General features: G+C 39.2%; 1 long non-coding RNA gene across 1 annotated transcript; it reads left to right on the top strand.

Moving 5' to 3' along the window:
• The first annotated feature begins 15,802 nt into the window (after positions 1-15,802).
• LOC122457684 lies at positions 15,803-21,571 on the top strand. The gene is made up of 3 exons (XR_006277355.1): positions 15,803-15,849; positions 16,215-16,367; positions 20,953-21,571. It is a non-coding gene; the product is annotated as an uncharacterized LOC122457684 (long non-coding RNA).
• Positions 21,572-23,574: the final 2,003 nt, after the last annotated feature.

The raw sequence follows: 23,574 nt of genomic DNA, 5'->3' as shown, positions 1-23,574 counted from the left end.
TGGCCGTGCGACAAGTAGACGCCCACATAAAGGCGGGTGGGTCACTAACCTTCAATAAAGCCAATAACTCACAGCTGTGTGTAGGCCTCGTTTTTCTCAGAGTAGTCCTGCTGGACCTGTGGGGCTTCGAGCACCGTGGCCCAGAACAGAGACCCAGATGACATTACTCACCTCCACCCGCTTTACCTAAATGTGAGATTGAGTTCCTGCTCTTATCCACGTCTGGTGCATCCTTTTCTTTTCCTACCTTATTGTTTCTTTCCTATCTCTCTCTTTTTTTGCCTTCTGTTTAGAAAGAGTTTATCTTAGCCAGCCAAGACTACATCTTTCCCAGCCCTGATGTAAGCCTGTTAGCAGAAAGGCAGCAAAAAGCAATGCCCTAAACAGTTTGTTGCTGATACAAGTTTGCCAGGTGTTGGAGTGGCTATTTTTATTATTCTCTAGTTCTTATACAGCACTTTTCATCAGTACATCTCACAGCACTTTGCCAAGAAAGTCTGTGGCCTGATCCCCACTTGACAGATAGGGAAGCTGTTAAGACCCTGTGCTGTGCCTGTTTTTCCAGCAGTGAGGTAGCAAGTAAAAGTCAGCACCAGAGGCAGAAGCAGAATTTTCTCTCTGCCCTGTTCTTTTCTCTTCCCTTCTCCGTGTGTTTTTCCTGTTTTGTCTTTAAAGAAAATGGAATTGGATTTTTACAACAACAATGACAACAGGTCGAACCCCTCTCATCTAACCTTTTTTCTCTTTCCCCCAAAATCTACTGTTATTACCATCTTTAATACCATCGAAAGACTGGCCAACAAGGTTAGTTTGTTTGGTTTTCCTTCTACAGTCTCTCTATGGCCAAAGTGAAAGGGAATAAGGAATATTCTTAAAAAGCTTAAAATTCCCCTCCCTCTCCCCTCTTTTTTTTTGTAATGTTATGAAAAGGTTAATAACATTGCATTTGCCATGGGACTAGGCCGGCCATGGTCTCTGTATTGGAAACTACTAAACCAAGTTTGACTGCTGACAGTGTTGCACTATGACAGGTACATGTTAACACCTTTGACTCTCTTGGCCCATTTACTACATTGAAATTAACACAACAGTATTCATGAAGATGGGTGAATATAATACTTGTCAAATAATTTCTTTGGGAAATGTGGCATAATACGCTGAATTAATTATTCTACACATATTATTCAAGCAGCTCTACTTCTGTCAAAAATCTTGTGTTCCATCCATTCATTACTGTTCCTTTCAGCATGGCAATACCTAGAGATACCAACCTCTGGTTATGATGCACGCTTTACAAACATAGTGAAAACACAGTCTTGCCCCAGCATGCTCACAACTTTACAGTTCAAACAACTTTATCCTACTTTCTAGAGCCACTCTCTTTTTCTTACTGTTAAAAGTAATGACAGGTTTCAGAGTAGCAGCTGTGTTAGTCTGTATTTGCAAAAAGAAAAGGAGTACTTGTGGCATTTTAGATACTAACTAATTTATTAGAGCATAAGCTTTCGTGAGCTACAGCTCACGTAGCTCACGAAAGCTTATGCTCTAATAAATTTGTTAGTCTCTAAAGTGCCACAAGTACTCCTTTTCTTTTTGTTAAAAGTAAGAACATGCAATCACTTTGTTGGCCTTTAAGTAAGTACAAAAATGTGAGATACAATATATTTTTTCCAATCGTCAGTGACTTGTAAGCCAAAATTATTGTTTTTACTGTCTTAATGGCAGGAAGCAACTATTTTAGATACCCATACAAGCCATCACTGCTATTTAGGTCTTTTCCTAATGCAATATATTAAGCTGCACTTGTACACAGAGTGACTATTTGATTCTATACATTACTCTCTGTAGCCCCATATATTGTCTTACTATACTTAAACACTAAGACAATGGTGACATATTATTGGCACTGTCTTGAATGTGTCTGAATAACTTATTTAGTACAATTTTCATGAAAGAGGTTGCATTTTTTCGCAGAATCATACTAGCATTTTCTGTATGTAAAGGTCACTTTCATCTGTGAGCATTTCAGGATCCTGCCCTTCAAAATAAAAATGTTATTTAGGGACTGAACCAAAGCCCACGTAAATCAATGGGAGTCTTTCCATTTACTTTGACAGAAACTGGATCAAGCTTAATGAAAACATTGCCTACAGATAAATATGTATGACTTTTTCAACTTTTAGCATTAAGTAATCAATCACACAAATCCTTATCATGTGAGTAATCCTTACGCAGTCATGTAGCTCCACTAAATTCAATGTGGCTACTTCCCCAGGACTATTCATGTAAGCAGAGTTTTGAAGGATTGTAATTAATTGTAATTAATATATTCTAGTTACAGATGGAAGAAATGTATAATCTACTGTACAGCAACAGCAGATGTATAACAAAACATAATTTCTCTGTTATTTGCATAAATATAGTGTATTCTGAACTAGTCAATGACTACAAGACACAATAACAACATTGCTAACATCAATAGCTTGGGTACATCATCATAATCATACCGGTGACCCAGCACTAGCTACTAATTGCTGTCTAATAAATAATAAGGAAAAATCCAGTTAATAAAAATCAATGACTTGCTTGGTCAGTTCTTGCTGTTTGAAAGGTTTATTTAATCTCTCCCAGAAGGAGGTTTGTGAGACAGACGCAGTGTATTGCAAAATGAGTTACTGACATTACTTTCAACAGACTCATTTTCATTTAAGTTGCTTTTTTCTAACCAAATAATTAGAAGCTGATGTACAAGTGCAAGTAGAGATGGTTGCCTACCTTACACTTGGTCCCATCTGCACAACTTTTTAATAAAATATTTTAATGATCCTCAAAATGGATTAACCATATTTATGGCTTTATAGATTAAGATATTTAATTAATTTTATTGTGTTTGTAAAACAAGGAGAATATGGACTTAGGTCTTGATTCAGGTAAGCACTTAAGCATGTCCTGACAAGCAAGTCTCATGTCTCTGGTGTCTTTTACCTTGTGCCTCAGCCATTTAGCCAGGTCAGATTTGTTCTCACCCCTTTCAGGGTAAACCAGGATTTCTACCCCAGTAGTCCCAGGACTTCATGCCATGTTGACAGACCGGGTCAAAAGTCCTGGGTGAGGCCAAATAATCCTTCTGGTCCCTTCCCATTAGTCTTCCCAGTGAGGCTGCAGGGGAACCCAGTTCCTCTATCTGCCCTGAGTTGCAGCCCAGTCCCCTATGGCATGTTGTTAAAGCTTGCCTAGAAAAACGTCTTGCTTCTTCTCTGGGCTGCTTCCTACATTGTCCCGCCTTCTCCTCAGAAGTCTCATATTCTCAATAGGGGTCTGTCCCAGGGTCAGACCCCTAGTCCCAGTTCTCAAGGTAACAAAGGAAGGAAAGCTAAATTAACAGAAATAAAGAGGACTTACCAGGATCTTCCAGCCATCTCTCTTACCATTCTGTAAGAGAGGTAGCTTGGATCTCTCCTTTGCTCTTTTCTGGTCTCCGGGCTGGGGCCTTCTGAACTGAGCTGCTCCATTTTAAGGATCATCCTCCAAGATTGGCATGCCACAGCAGGTGTAGTGAAGTTGGTGTGCCTCAACTCAAAACTGTTATTTAACTCTTTCTTGTCTGGTGTGAGGTTTGTAGACCCCATCCCAACACTGCTTTTATGTTTATGTGTATATTTCCACTGTTAACTCAACTTTAACCCTTTTATAGGACAGCAGAAACAGTTAGCCTGCAGGTTAAATTAAACCTAAACAGTGTAGCCTGAAAGTACATTGTTTTGAAAGAAAAATTGCCTAGTCCAGAAGTCGTATAAAAGATCAATAACCATTTAACTTTAAGGATATATTATTCCAAACAATCTACAGAAATAAGTTATTTTTATAATTGTACTTGTAATTCAAAATGGGAATCAATTTTTTACTTTAAATTTGCCAATTAATTAATCTATGATATCATGTAGCCAGTTTTGATATTAAAAACAAACAATGCCATTGCTGTTTTCTAAAAAATACTGATTTCTGGAGACTTTTCAGATAGTGACATTTCTTAAATTCTTATTGGGGAGCATTGCAAAGTCTCACTGCTTCTATGACTCATCAAATACTGGATGTGACATTTTTTGAAAAAAAAACAAAACAAAACAAAAAAAGCCATCCCCAAATTGTCCCTTTTTCTCATCAAAATTTTTCCAAAATATTTTTCTACTAGCTCTAGATTCCATTTTGACCCAGACACAAAGCCTGGCTTTAAGTAGTAAACACTGCAGGAAATCTGGAACCCATCCCTTACCCATGGGACTCTGGCTGCAACACACCCTTTTTGTGGTCACCACTCCAGCCAATATATGAAAATAGCACTCATATCCCCTAAAAGGTTTTGGGTGAATGGATCTAGTTAAGTATCTGATTCAAAGTGCACTGAAGTCAGTGGGAGTTTTTCCATTAACTCCAGTGGGCTTTTGACAATCCCAAAGGCCTCTAACTGGCCCACCTTCATCAGGCTCTGATTCCCTCCAGAGTGGGTAAGAGTTCCAGAGTCTTATCTGGGTGTCCACTTACCTTGCACCTATTTCCCTGTGTAGACTTACTGAGGAAACTGTACGAGGGAGGGACTAACCACTGCAATTGGTTGAATATCACCCCACAAGTATCCCTCTTCCCTATGAATCAAAGAGTAGTATTCTTGCATAATGTAACCCAAATTGCAATTGTTACAGTCAATTATTCTTAAAAGGAGCAGGCTGCCATGTTACAGGAAACATTGCAATTTTTCATACCATCTATAAAAAATCACATTGTAAGGGCAAACAATAGTCAAAACAAAAGGAAAAGTAGGAAAGATGGGGAACAGGTCTTATCCTAAATATCATCCTAAATTGGGGGAGTTAGCTTCATTTCTGTCCCTTTCTGATCCCTCAGACTGCACTGAGCTCAGGTCTTCAACTTCTTGTCCTTACCTGATTTGGTATGAAATTTCACAATTCTTTTACCCGTAGACTAGGAGTTTGCTACAGTATCCTGTTATATCAACCACTTATCACTCTGAAGGCCTGACTGGTTTCGAGAACATGTGTTTCCTTCATTCAGAAACTTGTGATCAGTGAAATGGTGACCAAGGGCCAATTTTTTAAAAAAAAGTAGGTGCCTAGAGATACAGGTAGTCACCTATAGAGTTTTCAAAAGCACCTAAATACCTAACTCCTATTGATTTCATTGGAAGTTAGGTGCTTAGGTACCTTTGAAAATCCCCAAGATGCCAATTTGCATTCTTAGGCACCTAAATGACTTAAAAATCTGCCCCCAACAACCATCTTAAAACAAAGCATTTTTATTTACTATTTGGAACAAAGTTTTGGGTTTTTTTTAAGTCTTTTAATAAGAAACTACCTACACACATTTAGTCTCATCTAATTTTATGCTTCACTACAAGCTAAGGACCTGTCTCCCTGCAGAGGAAAAGTTTGAAAGAGGACTACATTAATGCAAACTAGGTACCTTTTAGAGCATGCCAGCAGAGTCTGTATAGGGCAGTTAGAACATAACATATTAAAGTACTTTACAAATTACAACCCCCAGTGAGCTTTGCCAGAATTGTGTAGACAAGCCCTCAGTTAGACAGCCTTTCCTCTTAAGTTACAGGGACAGAACAGAATCAACTTACATTCTTTAAGGAAGACAAGGAGCTCTTTGGACCCAGACATGTCTCATTTTAACTCCCAAAGAGTGCCTCCCCTGTGTCAGGGAAACGAGAGGTTTTGAAAAATAAAAGCACCCTTAATGGCTTGTGCCTTTATTTATCTGTGGGATGGTGTCTTGAAACGGTCTGCTCCCCTATGATAGTCTGACACATCATCTTAGAAGTCAAATGCATGTCACATTTTGGTGTTCATATAAATGAGTAATCCTTCCTCAACATCCCAGCATTTATCACAGCGGTTTAGTACATATTATAGTACAGTAATCTAAAAACATTAAAAGAAAACACACAAAAACAATCAAATTGCATCAGCTGAATAAGCAACTGGATAAGAGCAAGATAGAAAGGTCAGTAGACTAATACATGGTAGGAGATGTTTCACAGAGTAGCAAAATTTTTAAATAGCTTCAGAAAGTAACCGAGGGAGCAACTCTAAAACGTCTACACACGGACATACACACACACACACAAATGTGATTTCAAACATCATTTAAAATGATGTCCAGATTTCACAGCTGAAAACCAGTTTGCCCTTTGGGTCAGTAACCTAGCACTGCATTGTCATTTCTGGTGCTGCCCATCAAATAACAAGTGAACTAGTAAAATATTCAACACATGTATTCTCTTTTCTCCATAGACTGCCTTACTTAAAGGAACACATTGATTTTTGCCAACACATATACAGAAAGACAATCAATCAATGACAGCCCTGCAAGCAAGCGACTAGTAAAATTACCCTTGGTTCCCTGTACTCTATTTCTTAAGGTCATGCATTTATTTTAACATTTTTCCCTTGTGTGTCAGGGGACTGCTGTAACTGAAACCAGCCTTATACGATTTTCATTTTGTATAAACACAATGATATGAAAGAGAAAAATGAAAATACATTTTTAAGGAGCTGTTATGCATGATGGAACTCTTTTGGTTTGTGTTACTTTCAGTTGTTTTGTAAGTTTATTCTTTCCCCACATCTGTCCAATGTAGTTTATACTTTTAAATTAAGTCATATTTAAATTTCTTTTAGCAATCTTTATTGCTGATGATACCAAAATTACACTCAACCAATACAAAATGAATATCCAGGCTCACATGAAATGTGACATGGGAGATTTAAAAATTAAATTTTGAAAGGAGATCTGTCATAGTAAAGCAATGAATTTGAAAATATCATAGGTGTATTACTTGGTATAATCCTATTTATAATGCACTCTAGTACATCATGTTCTCCTTTGCATTTATCATTGGCATTTATTACTCTTGAGGTATTTCGACACAATCTTTAAATCTCCTGTATGAAGGTTAGTATAAAGTTCACTTTTCCATTGTTTTTAAGATGGGGGAAGGGGTATTGGGGAGTATATTTAAAAAAAAATGATACTGGAATTTGAATCTCCTCTACTTTAAAATTCTGTATGGACTTTTATTAGGGCTTGTGAACTTGTTCAACTTGACAAAATGAAGATTGTGCTTGTTTGCCAGCAAAGATGGATCCAGGTCAGAAATGTTCTGGTAACTGTCAGTATTAAGGCACTGATCTATCCACAGGTAGGTAGAGTATCTGATTACCTCAGAATCCTCTCAAGGCTTTTTCATCTGTTTTTACTAATTATGTCACAATAGGAAGAACATCTCCTGAATATGATAATTCCTAGGATAACCTCATTAGGATGAAAAAACAACGAGGAGTCCTTGTGGCACTCTTACAGACTAACAAATTTATTTGGGCATAAGCTTTCATGGGCTAAAACCCACTTCATCAGATGCATGGAGTGAAAAATACAGTAGGCAGGTATAAATACACAGCACATGAAAAGACCGGAGTTGGCTGAGCAAGTGGGGGCTCAGTGCTAACGAGCCAATCCAATTAAGGTGGAAGTGGGCTATTCTCAACTGTTGACAAGAAGGGGTGAATACCAAGGGAGGAAAAATCACTTTTGTAGTTCTAATGAGGCCAACATAATCAAGGTGGCCCATTTCAAATAGTTGACAAGAAGGTGTGAATATCAGTGGGGGAAATTAATTTTTGTAGTGACCCATCCACTTCCAGTCCCAGTGTCAATTATAGAATCATAAAAATGTAGGGCTGTGAGTGATATCAATATATCATCTAGTCCACACCCCTGCATTGAGGCAGGACTAAATATCATCTCGACCATCTCTGACAGGTATTTGTCTAATCTGTCTAAAACATCCAGTGGTGGAGATTCCACATCCTCCCTGGGTAAGTAGTTCTAATGCTTAACTACCCTTACAGTTCGGTAGTTTTTTTCCTTAAATCTTCCTTGCTGAAGTTTAATCCCATTACTTCTTCTCCTAGCCTCAGTGAATAAGATCAATTTATAACTCTTCTCTTTATAACAACCTTTTATGTACTTAAAGACTGTTATCGTATCCCCTTCACTCTTCGCCACACTAAACAATCTCAGGTTTTTCAATCTTTCATGTTTTCTAGACCTTTAATAATTTTTTCCTGCTCTCCTCTGGACTTTATCCAGTTTGTCCACATCTTTCCCAAAGTGTGGGGCCCAGAACTGGACACTGTACTTCAGATGAGTCCCTATCAGTGCTGAATAGAGTGGAAGAATTACCTCTCATAAATTGCTTACAAGGCTCCTTGCTAATACATTCCAGAATGATTTTCTTCTTTGCAACAGTTTTATATTGTTTAATCACATTTAGTTGGTGATCCTGTATAACCCTCAGATGTTTTTCTGAAGTACTCCTTCCTAGGCAGCTATTTCCCATTTTGTGTGTGTGCAAAATTGATTATTCCTTTGTAAGCATAGCACTTTGCATTTGTCCTTATTGAATTTCACTCTATATATTTCAGACCATTTTACAGTTTCTCCAGATCATTTTGAATGTAATCCTGTCCTCTAAAGTGCTTGCAAACCCTCTCATCTTGGTATCATCTGCAAACTTTATAAGTGTACTCTCTCTGTCACTATCCAATTAATTTATGAAGATATTTAATAGAACTGGACCTTGGACAGATCCCTGCAGGATTCCACTTGATAGGCAATTCCAGCTTGACTGTGAATCATTGATCATTCTTTCTCAGTATGAATTTCCAACCAGTTGTGCACCCACCTTATAGTAGATTCATCTGGGCTATATTTCTCCAGTTTGTTTCTGAGACGGTCATATCAGACGCCTCAGTAAAGTCAAGATATATCACATCTACTTTTCCCCCCATATCCACAAGGCTAGTTACCTTATCAAAGAAGGATATTAGGTTGGTTTGACGTGATTTGTCCTTGACAAATCCATGTTAATGGTGTGACATTCTATACCTTGGGGGAGTGTTTTGTAACCCTCATATTCCTCATTTTCATATAATCATGATCTTACATATAAAGCATGCCTTGTAAGGTATCATAAGAAAAGTTATGATCTGCTGAAAGTCATTTCTCTATCATATATATTTATTATTAATGCATAATAAGTTATGAAAATTGTGTTGTATGGTGGTCACTAAAACGTACTGTAAGTTGGGGAATCATCCAGATATTAGCTGCCCAGAGGCAACAGCAAGGAAAGTAACCAATGCCTGGGTGAGGTGTCAAACAGCCCATCAACAGCCATTATCCAGCAAGGGAGCTACAATGCAATGTCTGCATGATGCCCCACCAGGGGAATTGCTCAACCTTGCTTGGAGAGACTCAGCAATGCCCCCCAGACATGCCTGGACTTGTGCTCCCCAAGAATATAGACTGAGGGTATAAAACAGACAGAGTGGACACATACTGGACCCTTCTCCTGCCCCCCCCACCTTTGCTGCAAGAGATTGAGAAGAAGACAAGACTCCAACAGAGGAGATTGGCCAGGTTTAAGAAAGAAACCTGTATATTAAGGACTGCAATATCCAGTGGGGTGAGAAAAACTGCTTAATCTAGATGTTGCCCAGACTAATAGTGTTGAGAGTTTAGACTGTGTGCTTATATTTCCTTTTCTTAACCACTCTGAATTTTTGCCTATCACTTATAATCACTTAAAATCTATCTTTGTAGTTCATAAATCTGTTTGTTTATTCTACCTAAAGCAGTGTGTTTGGTTTGAAGCATGTCAGAGTCTCCCCTTGGGATAACAAGCCTGGTACATATCAATTTCTTTGTTAAATTGACAAACTCGTATAAGCTTGCCAAGTCCAGCAGGCATAACTGGAAGATGGAGGTTCCTATGGTTGTGTATGGGGCCAGAGATGTTGGCTAGTGTCATTCAGTTGCACAATCCAAACAGCAGCTTACATGTTAGAGGATGTGCATGAACAGCCCAGGAATGGGATTTCTCACAGCAGAGCAGGGTAAGGCTGGCTCCCAGATTCAAGGATTGGAGTGACCTAGCAGATCACCGATCTAGATAACACCAGGGGAACATCACAAATGGTTATCACCTTATGTCATAAATATAAAGGGAAGGATTAACACCTTTAAATCCCTCCTGGCCAAAGGAAAAACACTTTGACCTGTAAAGGGTTAAGAAGCTAAGACAACCTCGCTGGCACCTGACCAAAATGACCAATGAGGAGACAAGATACTTTCAAAGCTGGAAGGGGGGGAACAAAGGGTTCTCTCTGTCTATGTTGCTTTTGCCGGGACCAGAGCAGGAAAGCAGGTCAGAACTCCTGTAAAAAGCCAGTAAGCAATCTAGTTAGATATGCATTAGATTCTGTTTTGTTTAAATGGCTGATAAAATAAGTTGTGCTGAATGGAATGTATATTCCTGTTTTTGTGTCTTTTTGTAACTTAAGATTTAGCCTAGAGGGATTCTCTATGTTTTGAACCTGATTACCCTGTAAGGTATTTACCATCCTGATTTTACAGAGTTGATTCTTTTACTTTTTCTTTAATTGAAATTCTTCTTTTAAGAACCTGATTGTTTTTTCATTGTTCTTATGATCCAAAGGTTTGGGTCTGTGTTCACCTATGCAAATTGGTGAGGATTTTTATCAAGCTTTCCCCAGGAAAGGGGGTGTAGGGCTTGGGGGGATTTTTGGGGGAAAGACGTTTCCAAGTGGGTGCTTTCCCTGTTATATTTGTTAGACGCTTGGTGATGGCAGCAATAAAGTCCAGGGACAAAAGATAAAATAGTTTGTACCTTGGGGTAGTTTTAACCTAAGCTGGTAAAAATAAGCTTAGGGGGTTTTTCATGCAGGTCCCCACATCTGTATCCTAGAGTTCAGAGTGGGGAAGGAACCTTGACACCTTACTATCACCTTTTTTTATATTCTAGGGGCATACACATTGATTGTTTGATTATGTGTTCCATTACCTTTCTGGGTATAGAAGTTAAACCGACAAGTCTATAATTCCCCTTTTTATAAGTAAGTACTACATTTGCCCTTTTCTAGTGCTCTGGGATCTCTCTCCTATCCTCTGCAAGTTCTCCAAGATAATTGGTAATAGCTCTGACATTTCTTCAGCCCGTTCCTTAAGTATTTTTTTTCTAGGATCTGTTTCGCCAGGCCCTGCCAAGTTGAAGGCACCTAACTGTCTAAGAGCTTGTCTACACTACTGCGTGGGGTCGATCTGAGATACGCAACTTCAGCTACATGAATACCATAGCTTAAATAGACGTACTTAGATCTACTTACCGCGGTATCTTCACTGCGGTAAGTTGTCAGCTGACACTCTCCTATCAACTCCGCTTGCACTTCTCATTCTGGTGGAGTACCGGAGTTGACAGGAGAGCGCTCAGCAGTCGATTTATCGCACATATACTAGATGCGATAAATCAACCCCTGCTGGATCGATCACTGCCCACCGATCCAGCAGGTAGGGTAGACAAACCCTAAGTAATTCTTAACTTGTGCCTTCCCTATTTTAGCCTCATTTTCTACCCCATTTATATTGATGTTCATTATGCTAATCGTCCAATTACTGGTAACCTTTTTGGTGACGACTGAAACAAACAAGGTATTTAACACAACAGACCTTGCTGAATTTTCTTTTATTGTCCTTTCTAACTCATTGATATAGAGATAAGATTATAGATTATATAAGACTAAGATGAGAAATAGCATTAAATGTTCAGACCCATTTCTTCTCAAGACATGGTTTAGTTCTAGAATAAAATCAATATTATTATTTTTGGAATGAGATATTTTGCAAAGGGTAACATATTACTGTAATACATACTCTAGCCCCAAACTAATATACAATTCATGCAATAAAAGGGACTTGATGTTAATCTATATGAGGTCCCCAAGGTGCTTTATTAAAAAGAGACATTAGTATTACTCACAAGAGAAAGCCCTGCAACTACAAAAAAAAAAAGGCAAGTGAATGAAATTGCAGAATGCAGGTACAGATACAGGGTCTATGGGTGGTACTTCAGGATCCAGCAGACAAACTGCATATGGCACACAAGAAATAAGACAAAAACTTGAACTGATATCTTTAGCAACAGGAAATATCACTTGGCTTCCGGCAAGAATTGTACATTATGTGAGGCTAGCACTTAACTAAAACAAAAATCAGCTATGCAAGAAGAAATAATCACAGCATTTGTTAAACAGTTTATTGGCAGTGATTAGATGAGAAAAATTTTTGATGAGAAAAATTCTCTTCAGTGTATGTGAGCTTAAAATACTGTAGCAAGAAGCTAATCCTGTGTCAACTGAAGTTTATGACAAACTTCCCATTGACTGAAAAAGTGAAGGATCAGGCCTCCAATACATAACTTTTTATTTTCCTCTTTGTAATAATACTGCATTGGATACTTATCTTTGTTAAATAACTATGAATATAACTATATATGATTCTATAGACATGTAGAACCATTATCTACATTTATATAGATAATGTTTCAGAATTAAAAACAAGGCACAATGCTATTTTAAAACTTAATGCCATCCAAGATTTCTTGAACACTATTTCTCAAAAACTTATTACTGCATGGACCTATCCCGAATGAGAAGTCTTTTGCCCTGGACCTTGTCAACTAAACATGGTGAAAATACAGAACACTTAATTATCGACTGACAAAGTCACAAAGCTATTATAGAATTCTTCTCTAGGAACAATGCACAGAACACAGACAAAAGTAGTATCTTAATTATAACTTTGTCACATATGAGATACTAGAGTGTAGGAAAGAATTTGCAATACTTCAGGAAAGGAGGAAGATATCTCCCTTGTGAGATCAAGAATATATTACAATCTCAGCCCAATCACACAGAACAAAAGCAAATGATTAAAATGAGTCGAAAAGACCTTGATAGTAAAGGAAATACCACTACATTTCTATATTCAGCCAAATACTGGTATTACTGATAAGAAGCACTATTATATTTATACACCAGCCCCAGTAAATGGTGATCATATTATAAATTAAACTATTTTGGGTGAGACTCTATGCCACTTATGCTATATGCTTTATTCATCCATTCAAGAGGTACTCTCACTGGTAAAGCAATCCATACAATATATCATGGAGTTGACTACATAATACACTCTAAATCATTGTAAGCCTGCAATGCAGGCATTTTTGTGTGCTCTCATCTATTTGGAGCATTGTGTTTCCTATATAATTAGAAAAAGAAATGACAATAATGTAAAAAGGGCACACATTTTCTTTCACTGACTTCTTAAATATCATTGCCTACTTCTTCACAACTGATGTACAGTGAATGTATTTGAACACCTGCTCATATAAAATATTTCAAGATGCACAGCTCTTTCTGGCATTCATTCATGTTGACCACATTTGAGATAGAGAATCTTAAAAATCAGAAACAAATAAAGGTCTATTAGATCATCTAGGCTGGTGCACATATTCTAGTGATGGACTCGTGTGAGATATTGTATTCTCATGACAATCCAGGATTATTCCTTAGAGTACATTTTGAGTGCTTGGTCCAGTACATTTCAGTTTTAAATGTTTAAATAATTGCAGGAAGCCTTAAAGATACCGCTGAATGGTTTATATATCCTTAGGAAAACGTTCCCCCATTCTTTGTGATGGTGTTCTATTCAATAAGGGGAAAATTCACTCTGGCATGGAGGGCACGCACAAGATCTTCTACACTATTTATGTACTACAGTAGATTGTATGCAGCTGGGGCTGCCAATGACAGACACACTGGGAAGTCTCTGCACACGTATAGGAAGTGGAAGGGGTTCTGAAGGCTGGAAGTTTTCAATGTGGTAAGCCAGCTGAAGCGCCACAGAATAATGCGTTACCATTATTATTACTTGAACACCAATAGTGAGTAAGGCATTTTGCAAATAAATAAGGAGGCATGGACTTTATTCCAGAAAAATAACAAAGTCAATGGAATTAAAATAGAGAGTTTTTCATGAGGAAGAATACCCATGCTCAAATTTTCTATAAAAGAGTTACCTACCTAAGGTGTTATTTGATACAGCATTATTTGGTCAAGCTGACAAAAATGAGTACAATTGCAAATTATTTTGACTCTTTCTAGTCCAAGTGGCAATGTGATTTTTTTCTAATTTGTGTTGACCCAGAAAATACCAACAGTTAAGAGTCTTCTGTCCCTCAGTGAAGATTTGTTGTGACTTCATAGGACAAACCTACTTTGAAGTGTCTATTTTACATTATCTGTCTGCTGCTGATATAACCAGTACTCCTTCTACCTTGTGTTCCCCATTATAAAGACAATATATTGCACATAGTGTCCTTTTCTCCTGCCAATTTGCTTAAATTTTAAATCATGACAGCTTAATTGAGCAGAAAAGATTACTTCCTATTTAACATGTTCATGAGTGCAAAACTATATTTATTAAAATGTTAGGTAATAGATATATATGTTTCAGTCTCTTTAAAAGCATTTTTATATCTAATGAAAACATGACCCAACGCAGGTATGACTTTGAAAATGCTTATTTTGTCATATCCTGTTATCAGTGAAGGAAACCCATGAAGAAATTTTACTTTTGTTCATCATGCCATGCTATATGCATCATTATCTTGAATGACTGAAAAACTACACACTATTTTTTTTTCATTTTTTACTTCAATGGCTAACCACTAGGGCTAAGTCCACTAGTCACCAACCAAGTATTCAAAAACATAAAAAATTGCTGTACCTTAAAAGATAATGTGGTTTAGTTAAAAATGAGCACCTTTAAACCTGTTTTTAAATATCCACATATCAAGTTCTTTCTTCTTTACATATAAATTATTAGTTTGAAATGACTAATGGTTCAAAGCTAATGATTGTATGCCACTCATTTAGCAGTGCCAATTACTTTTCTACAGCTAGTCTGAAAATTTTGATCAAAACTGAATGTGGATTAAAAAGGTAAACAATTTTTTTTTTGAAATATTCATGATTTCTCCTCCCCCCCAACAAAAAAACAACCCACCACCTATAAAATTCCAGGGCAGATACTGAAATTCAATTTGAAATTCATTTTCTGCAAATGTGTGCTTGTTGACTTACCTGGTAAAGTTTATTGCTCAAGTCAGTCACAAAAAGCAAACTCAAAAGAAGTGTACAAATGGTTGAAGCATGTTCACTTAACATTCAGATGAATATTCAATGGTTGGTAGTTTGTTTCCATTTTTGTAACCAATTCAATTCACAGGATATGAATAACATAAGGCCTCTTGAGAAGTAAAGATTAGGAAGGGTTTACAACTGAGGCAAATGCAGTGTGCAGTAATTCATTATATTGAATGTATAAATTCATTATAAATCACATTATAAATAATTATATTAACCTCATTGATTTTCTCTGGTAGACAGAGCTATGATTTGTAGACTTGATTGTGCTTGTGATTTTTTTCTTTTATGTTTGTAGGGTATTTGTGTAATTAGTTAATGTGAATAACTTAGACTACATTTTTAAATATGAAAATATTTTAAGTTATTCATAAATAATACAATAAATAAATGTCTCAAGCAATGCTGCGTTCTTGGTGCATGTTAAAGAAATAGATGAGCAGAATTATACTGGTTCTTTATTAATGAACTATAAGCCCTTCTCCCCCCCGCCGCCCCCAAAAATAAAACAACAACCCACAATGAATTGTACCAATGATGTAAGGGTTGTATCCCAGTTTATTAATAAGGTACCTGGGAGATTAGGAAGCTGGTGAAGCCAACATATGAATTCTTACCCTATCTTTTTTTTTAATGGCAAGCTGATGCAGTGTCTCAATGAGTTTGCAACCAACTAACTGAATCAATTTCAAGAGAGGTATGACTTACTGTCATTCATTTTAATGGAATGTTAATACTGAAGCATAATTATGACTACTTCACTGAGGATTATCACTCTAGAAATGTCCACCTAATGCTTCTGCTGTCTTGGCTCAGCTTCCCAGTGCAAGTAGCAAAAAGGGTTGATTCACAGAGTAGCATTATGCAGAATCCTGTCAGATGCTGCAACATTCTTTTGTGTAAATCTTCTTATGTGAATCCAGCTCAGGTCAGCTGTGACAGAAAGTTGTCATTATCTGATCTCTGTTCACTGGTGTAAGTGGCATGAGTTGATGATCTCTTTGTGGATAGATGTCCATTGTCAGAAAACCTATCATTTAGCAATTTTCTCTCTTTTGTTAGCAGTTGAAACAAAGCAGCTGAAAACTGAATCAAATAAGAACAAACATTTTGTTAGTGCAAGCTTCTTCACGCTGCTGACCTGCCTTCCTTCCCATCACCAGTTTGCCTCAGTCATAACCTCATTAAGGACATACCACTTCTAGGGATGAGAAGGTACTTCTTAACCTCTTTGTAACTAAGAATACATGGTTCAATTATGATGAAAACATTGGTTTGATCATTGGTTGGTATAAATATTGTTTTATACTATTGCAATGGTATGTATTTCATGTAACATGCTTGATAATAACATGAAAGGACTCCATGCTTATGAAAATTCATTGACTCTTTACTAAGAGAACAATTTACTAAGATGCCACGGCTACAGCTAGCTTTCTAGCCATGTGCACATGGACTCACTTTCTGGTGCTTCATCCAAATTCTTCCTTCTTGAAACCTGTGCTACTCCCTCCAAGTTCCATGCGCGTTGCTACAATGTGTGACCATTTATTAATTATAAATTAGAAGTATGACATATTTCAGAGTAGCAGCCATGTTAGTCTGTATTCGCAAAAAGAAAAGGAGTACTTGTGGCACCTTAGAGACTAACAAATTTGAGCATAAGCTTTCATCCGATGAAGTGAGCTGTAGCTCATGAAAGCTTATGCTCAAATAAATTTGTTAGTCTCTAAGGTGCCACAAGTACTCCTTTTCTTTTTAAGTATGACATATAAACTTTTAACCATCATTCTAGAAATTATTTTCCTGCTGCATACAAACCAAAGGTTGATATATTCTCAAATAAACCACTCCCTTTGAGGGAACAGGAAATATCTTTTACTGGCACTCAATGAGAGGCTAGGACCTAACCCTATAGTCCTTACTCAGACATAAATTCCATTAAATGTAATGGTAGATATTCCTGAATAAGGACTACAAGTCTATCACCATAATAAAGCTTTGCTTAGTATGTATTAAGTATCACATTGAGAACCAACACAATTGAATCTGTATTTACATTAGAAAACTTTTATCTTAACATCCCTTTCTTTTCACTGTGAACAGGCCTCCTATTTTTATCAAAATATATCTGAGTCTCAGCTGCTTTGATAACATTGCTAAGTTGGCTGCTGTGTTCAAATGCTGGAAGTTGAGGAAATTAATCCTGTGGCATCTTTTGCCTAAAGTAACCCAAAATTTTGATTAGAATAACTAGTCAGAGAGAGGTCTTATCTTGAGATCCCATAGATGATGTATATCTGTTAAGGGTAGGGCATTTCAAAGGGTAAAGAGGTGGGCTGGATTGGAGACAGTGTTGTGAGAGTAAGGAGAGATGGATTTAAACATTTGACTCTTTACTAAGAGAACAATTTACTAAGATGCCACATGTCAGAGCAAAGGATAAGAATACTGAGTCTCACCTGGAGGCTGGGAACACAATGTCCCTGAAAATCCTGGTGTTCCAGGAGGCAGTGGAAGGTGATTTGCTCTGAGCTATCCAAATCTCTTGCTTATTTTTTTCACATGTTTATAAGTATAACTAGGTAGAGTAAGTCATTAAACATGATACTAATTTATTGGGCATTTCAATATAAAACAGCAGTGTGCTGCTGAGAACAACCTAATGTACCGCTCGCAGTGCTGAAGTCCTCAATTAAAATGCTAATTAACACATTTCTTTGTAAGAAACAACGTGATTTGGTTATAATCCCATTTCCTGTTTTCCTTTCAGCAATATGGATTTACAAACCAGGGAAACAACAGTGCATCACAGTTGCTTGAGAAATGTTTTTGTTTTGCTCTCTTCGTAGAGAGATCTGATATATAGTACAAGAAAACGTTAACCAGAGAACTGGATGAAGCACTGTCTCAGAATTGCACAATATGTTCTGGATAATCTGAAAGAAAAGGGTCTCAGATTGAATCCCAACACCTAGCACAGAGTCAGAACTGTTGGCCAAATGGCAGGGCCCCTATGAAGTTATATAGCAGGGAGGCCCAGTAGATTATGAAATTAGAAACCCTGATAAAAGAAAGACTAAATAGATCTACCTTGTGAACCTCTTGAAGTTATGGAAAAGACCAAGAGGGATTATTTATAGCCTTTCACCCTCCAGATTTGAAACTGGGCACACAAATACTCAACATTTTGACCACTGGGACCATATGTGTTAGGGAGAATCTCTTCGCCAATTAGAAGACCCCAAGTCCAATATCTGGAAGCTGTATTCTCTACAGTCTTTTCAGCTCTGCCAGGGTGAATACACTTGGCTTCCCACAATACACAAATGGAACCAGGACAACAAATCAGAGAAATGCTTTGACCTCTTTCCAGGAAAATAAGGGAGATTTTAAAGCAAGAGCTCCAGACCATGCTGTAGCCCAGAGTGATTGAAGTGTCACATAGTGAGTCACAACTGGGGAAGCCCAATTGTCTTAGTGCCCAAACAACATGGTACAACTTACTTCTGCATAGACTTCAGGAAAATCAATGCTATCTGAAAATGTAATGCATATCCCATACCCTATGTATACGAATACCCCACTGGGTGAGGCTCATATATTACCACTTAGGCCTTACAAAGGGGTATTGAAAAATCCCTCTCATTTCAGTCTCTCATTAAAAAAAAAATTGCCTTTGCACCTTCTTTTGGGCTATATCATTTCAAAACCTTGGCATTTTGGCCTTCATAGGCTCCAGGGACTTTTTCAGTGGCTTATGGACAAGTTCCTTAAACCTCACAATGGTATTGCTGTACTTACCTATACAACAACATTATTTATAACGAAAATCAGGAAGACCACATGAAGTAGGTAGTGGCTGTCCTCCAGTACCTAAAGGAGGCTGAATTAATGACAAAGTCTACAAAATGTCATAAAGGCAAGGAAGAAAGAAAGTACTTGGGGTGTAAATTATGGAAGAGACAAGTATGACTCTATGTAGATAAGATCCAGGACTTGCAAGCATAGTCTACTTCAACCTCTAAGAAGCAGGAAGACTATTTGTGGGGATGATGGGCTATAACTGCCAATTTGTACCTGGGTTCTCATCCATTGTGGCCCTTCTCTCAGATCTTCTTAAAGAAAGCAGTCCTAGAAAGGTCTGCTAGTCAGAGGCCTGCAAGAAAGGCCTTCCAGACCCTTAAGGGTCACCTTGGTAGGGAACCTATTTTACACACATGGACTTCATCAAACAGTTCATCTTCCAGATGAATGCTGCAGAAGTCAAGTTAGGGGCTTTCTTGTCCAAGGAGATGAACGGGGAAGAGCATACCATTATCTATCTGAGCAGGAAACTATTTTCCTGAGTGAGGGCCTACTTAGTTAGGTGCATGGAGGTGCTCTGCTACTACCTTACTGGGACAATGTTTATCCTGGTTTCTGACCATGTCCCTAATTAGATGGATGAACATCATGAAGGACAACAGTTCATGAGATGGTACTAGGGTTGCCAACCCTCCTGGTTTTTCCGGGAGTCTCCCAGAGGCTACTGAAGCCAAACCGGGAGATTTTAGGCGGCTCCCTACCTGTCATGGCCCCGTGCTGCTCCCGGAAGTGTCCAGCGCATCCCTGAAGCCCCTGGGGGGTGAGGGGAATGTGAGGGGTCTCCACATGCTGCCTGTGCCCAGAGCACCAACTCCGCAGCTCCCATTGGCTGGGAACTGCAGTCAATGGGAACAGCCGGGGCGGTGCCTGCAGGAAGGGGCAGTGCGTGGAATCCCCTCCCCCCACCTCACCCGGGGCTGCAGAGATGTTCTGGCCACTTCTGGGAATACTGCCTGGAGGGGGAAGCATGCAGAGCTCCCTAGCCTTTCTTATCTTGGGTGGCTCCTGGTCTGCAATGCAGCAGGACTAAGGCAAGCTCCACCCCCACAGTTCATGGCCAATGGAAGCTTCAGAGTCAGCACTCAGGGCACGGGCAACACGGGGAGATGACAACCCCTCCCCTGCCCCTGGGGCCACAGAGATGTGCTGGCCACTTTGGGAAATGGTGTGAGGACAAGACAGGCAGGGAGCCTGCCTTAGCCCTGTCGCACCACAGACCAGGAGCCGCCCAAGATAAGTGCCACTTGGTTGGAGCCTGCACCCCTCACTCCCTCCCGCATCCCAACCGCCTACCCCTACCCCAGCCCTGAGCCCCCACCCGTAACCTGCACCAAGCACCCCCTCCTGCAGCCCAACCCCCTCTCCCAGCCATGAGTCCCCTCCAGCACTCAAACTCCCTCCCAGAGCCTGCATCCCTCACCTCCTCTCACACCCCAATCCCATGCCCCAGCCTTAAGCCCATTCCTGGAGCCTGCACTCCCTTCCGCACCCCAACCCATGCCCCCAGCCCTAAGCCCCCTCCAGCACCCAAACTTCCTCCCAGAGTTTGCAACCCACACCCCTTCCTGCACCCCTAACCCCCTGCCCCAGGCTTAGCCCAGAGCCCCCTCCCATACTCTGAACCCCTTGGCCCCAGCCCAGAGCCCTCACTCCTTCCTGTGACCCACCCCCCTGCTCCAGCCCAATGAAAGTGAGTGAGGGTGGGACAGAGCAAGCAATGGAGGGAGGGGGGATGTAGTGAGTGGTAGGGGGCCCCAGAGAATGGGCAGGGCTTGGGTAAGGGGGCAGAAGAGGGGGGGGGGGTTGGGTTTGTGTGATTAGACAGTTGGCAACCCTAGATGGTACCTGTCCCTACAACTTTTCTTGTTCCAAGTTCAACATAAGGAAAGAAATACTCATCTCAATGCCATTTTTTTCTCTTTCCCCCTTCCAGGATGGATGGGAGCACATGAGGGAAACCAGCACCCCAAGCCCGTCCAGAATGGGAGGGAGTGTGATGAGGCATACAAACCCCATAGTGGCAAGAAGGTGGTTAATGAGAGAATATGGACTCATTTGGGTCCACCCCGCTACACATGTAGCAGATGTCAAGAAGGGAGTTTAAAAGAGACGACCTACCTCAGTTTGGGACTGAGCAGGAAGGAGAGCAGAGCTCTGCTTTTCTCTTTCTGACGGCAGACTGGTTTCAGGCAAGAGTCTGGAACAATCCTCTCAGTGGATATAATGACTAGGCCCAGGAAGACTGACTAAAAGGGCTGGCTGTATGAAGATAAGCCCTGAGTAGCAGAGTGGGGTCCTACTGAAGATTTTGGGTCTATAGTATTTTTGGGGAGACTTTAATATTGCAGAAGGGGGGAACTTGAATCATGTTCTGGCCTGAGGGCCAAGTCACAGGTGGATCTCTGAAAGACAAGACCAGCTGTCACCCAGCTGCACCAGATGGGGAGACAGCTACTATACCATGCCTAGCCACGAGGAGACATTCCAGTGGTAAGTCTACTATTTCATAGTACTGTACACTTTAGAGAAATTATGATGAATATCTACAAGGATAGGCCAAATTCATCCTTTGGCCCTATATGTTTAATTATTAGAGCCAATCTTAAAGTGAAGTATTTATTCTTCAGAAAAATTTAAATGGGAAAATATAACTGAGAGTATTGTTTATCTTTTGTTTTAGAGCATGGGGTTCCAATCTTTGGCCAGTGCCATGAGAGAACTGCAAGTCTTCTCAGTGTGGGTTGGGAGGACTGTGAACCAAATGTCCAGCTGTGTGCTACCAATGCTGAAGAACCACTGATCATCAAACAAAGAAACAAAGAAACAAAAAACAATGGATCCTCTCTGGCTCTATGACTGGCCCCAAGAGACTGGGAGTTGTCAGTGGCTGTAGCAACTAGAGAGGCTGGCAGTATCAGTAGAGTAGGGAAAATGCCAGACTCCTGTCCCCACTCCAGAAGCTATCCTAGGCTGGGGGTGGAAGCAGGGGAGCAGAGATTGTTGGGTTACTCCTTCTGAGCCACCTCCAGAGCTTTTTTTCATACCCTCATCAGAGACCCAACACCTGAGATTATTCTCTGCTCCCACAGGGCCACAATGGCACCAAGGTATCCTGCTCTCCACATCATCCCTCGATTTTCAGGCAAGTGTGGTGAAGAAGGGAAGCCACCAGCACACCTACCAGTCATTCTGATTTGTCTGGGAAAATCCAGAATTTTCAAAATCTGTCTCTGAAAACTATATATATTCTTGGTGCATGCAAGTGGTTCAGTGTAAAGTATGACTTACTTTCTATGTACATTGTCTACACACAAAAATCTAGATAACAGCACTAGGCCTGATTCCAATCTCAATTATGCCAGTTTTACATAGTGTAGCTCAACTGACTGCAAGGGAGTTATGTCCCGATCTACAGGTGTCTGAGTGCAGAATTGGGTCCAATACATCATTTAGCATAAGGTACTACAATATAGATTTCTTAAACTCTTAATTAGAATAAACATCTAACAAATTTCTCAGGTGCTTTGTCATTAATTTCCTTGTATCTCCAGCATTTGAATTCCTAGTAGTTATGATTTAAAGAGGAGACCATCCTTCAATAGGGGGTTTCCTCTTCATGGCTCTCTCATTTTTTACAGTATTTTTTCCAGTGTTATCTAGCATGGCTCAGGTACTTTGTTATTATTCAAGAGAAAGGTAGTTCATCTTTGTGGCCTTTAAAGTAACTTTTAAAGCATTTAAAATAACTTGGAAGGGACACACTTCCTTGTTTCCTTGTTTCAGGTTTAATGTCTTTGTCCCAGCAGAACATACCATAAATCTAGTGAGATATCAAGAGAAGTAAAGAAACAGAAAGAGAAAGAGTGAAAAGGAGAGATAATTGTTTGAGTAAAAGTAAAATAGACTACTAGCCTCTGGCAAAGTCTTTCAAATATAGAACACAACTGATGGCTTCAAAAAAGATAAGATAGTAAAAAGAGATTGATTTAAATCTCACAGGCTTTGGGGTGACAGTAATTATTGGATATTGAGCCACAATAGAGAGACATCTGAACAAATGTGTGAGATGCAACAGTATTAAGTAGAGCTGAGAGTAATTGATTTTTTGAGTTTCATGGCCAAACCAAAAAATCAAGGGTGGGGGGGTGGAATTTGTTTTAGATTGACCCAACTTGATATTTTTTCCCCATTTTTTCTTGTTAAAATGAAACAAACAAATCGCGTCAGGTCAAACAAAATACATCTTGACATTTGGCTGTACAGTGGGGTTGCACAGGATACACATTCGAGGAGAATTTTACCCCAGCAAATTAATATAATAAAAATATTGGGCCTGCAAAACTCAGGTCACCAGCAGACACCAAATCCTTGCTCACTGTTTACTTAGGCAAATGTCCAGAAAAATTAATTGATGTTTTCTTTAGAAGGAACTGAATAAAAGCTTAGTGCATAGGTTCACCATTTGGCCTAATAATATTTAGCATTTATACTGAACTTTACATATTCAAACACACCTTGCCAAGATTAGCTAATTACTGCAATTTTTAGTTTTAAA

This window comes from Dermochelys coriacea, chromosome 1 (assembly GCF_009764565.3).
Source record: "Dermochelys coriacea isolate rDerCor1 chromosome 1, rDerCor1.pri.v4, whole genome shotgun sequence".
Classification (NCBI taxonomy): domain Eukaryota; kingdom Metazoa; phylum Chordata; order Testudines; family Dermochelyidae; genus Dermochelys; species Dermochelys coriacea.
The sequence above is the reverse complement of the archived record's forward strand: the minus strand, read 5'-3'. Positions and strand labels throughout refer to the sequence as shown.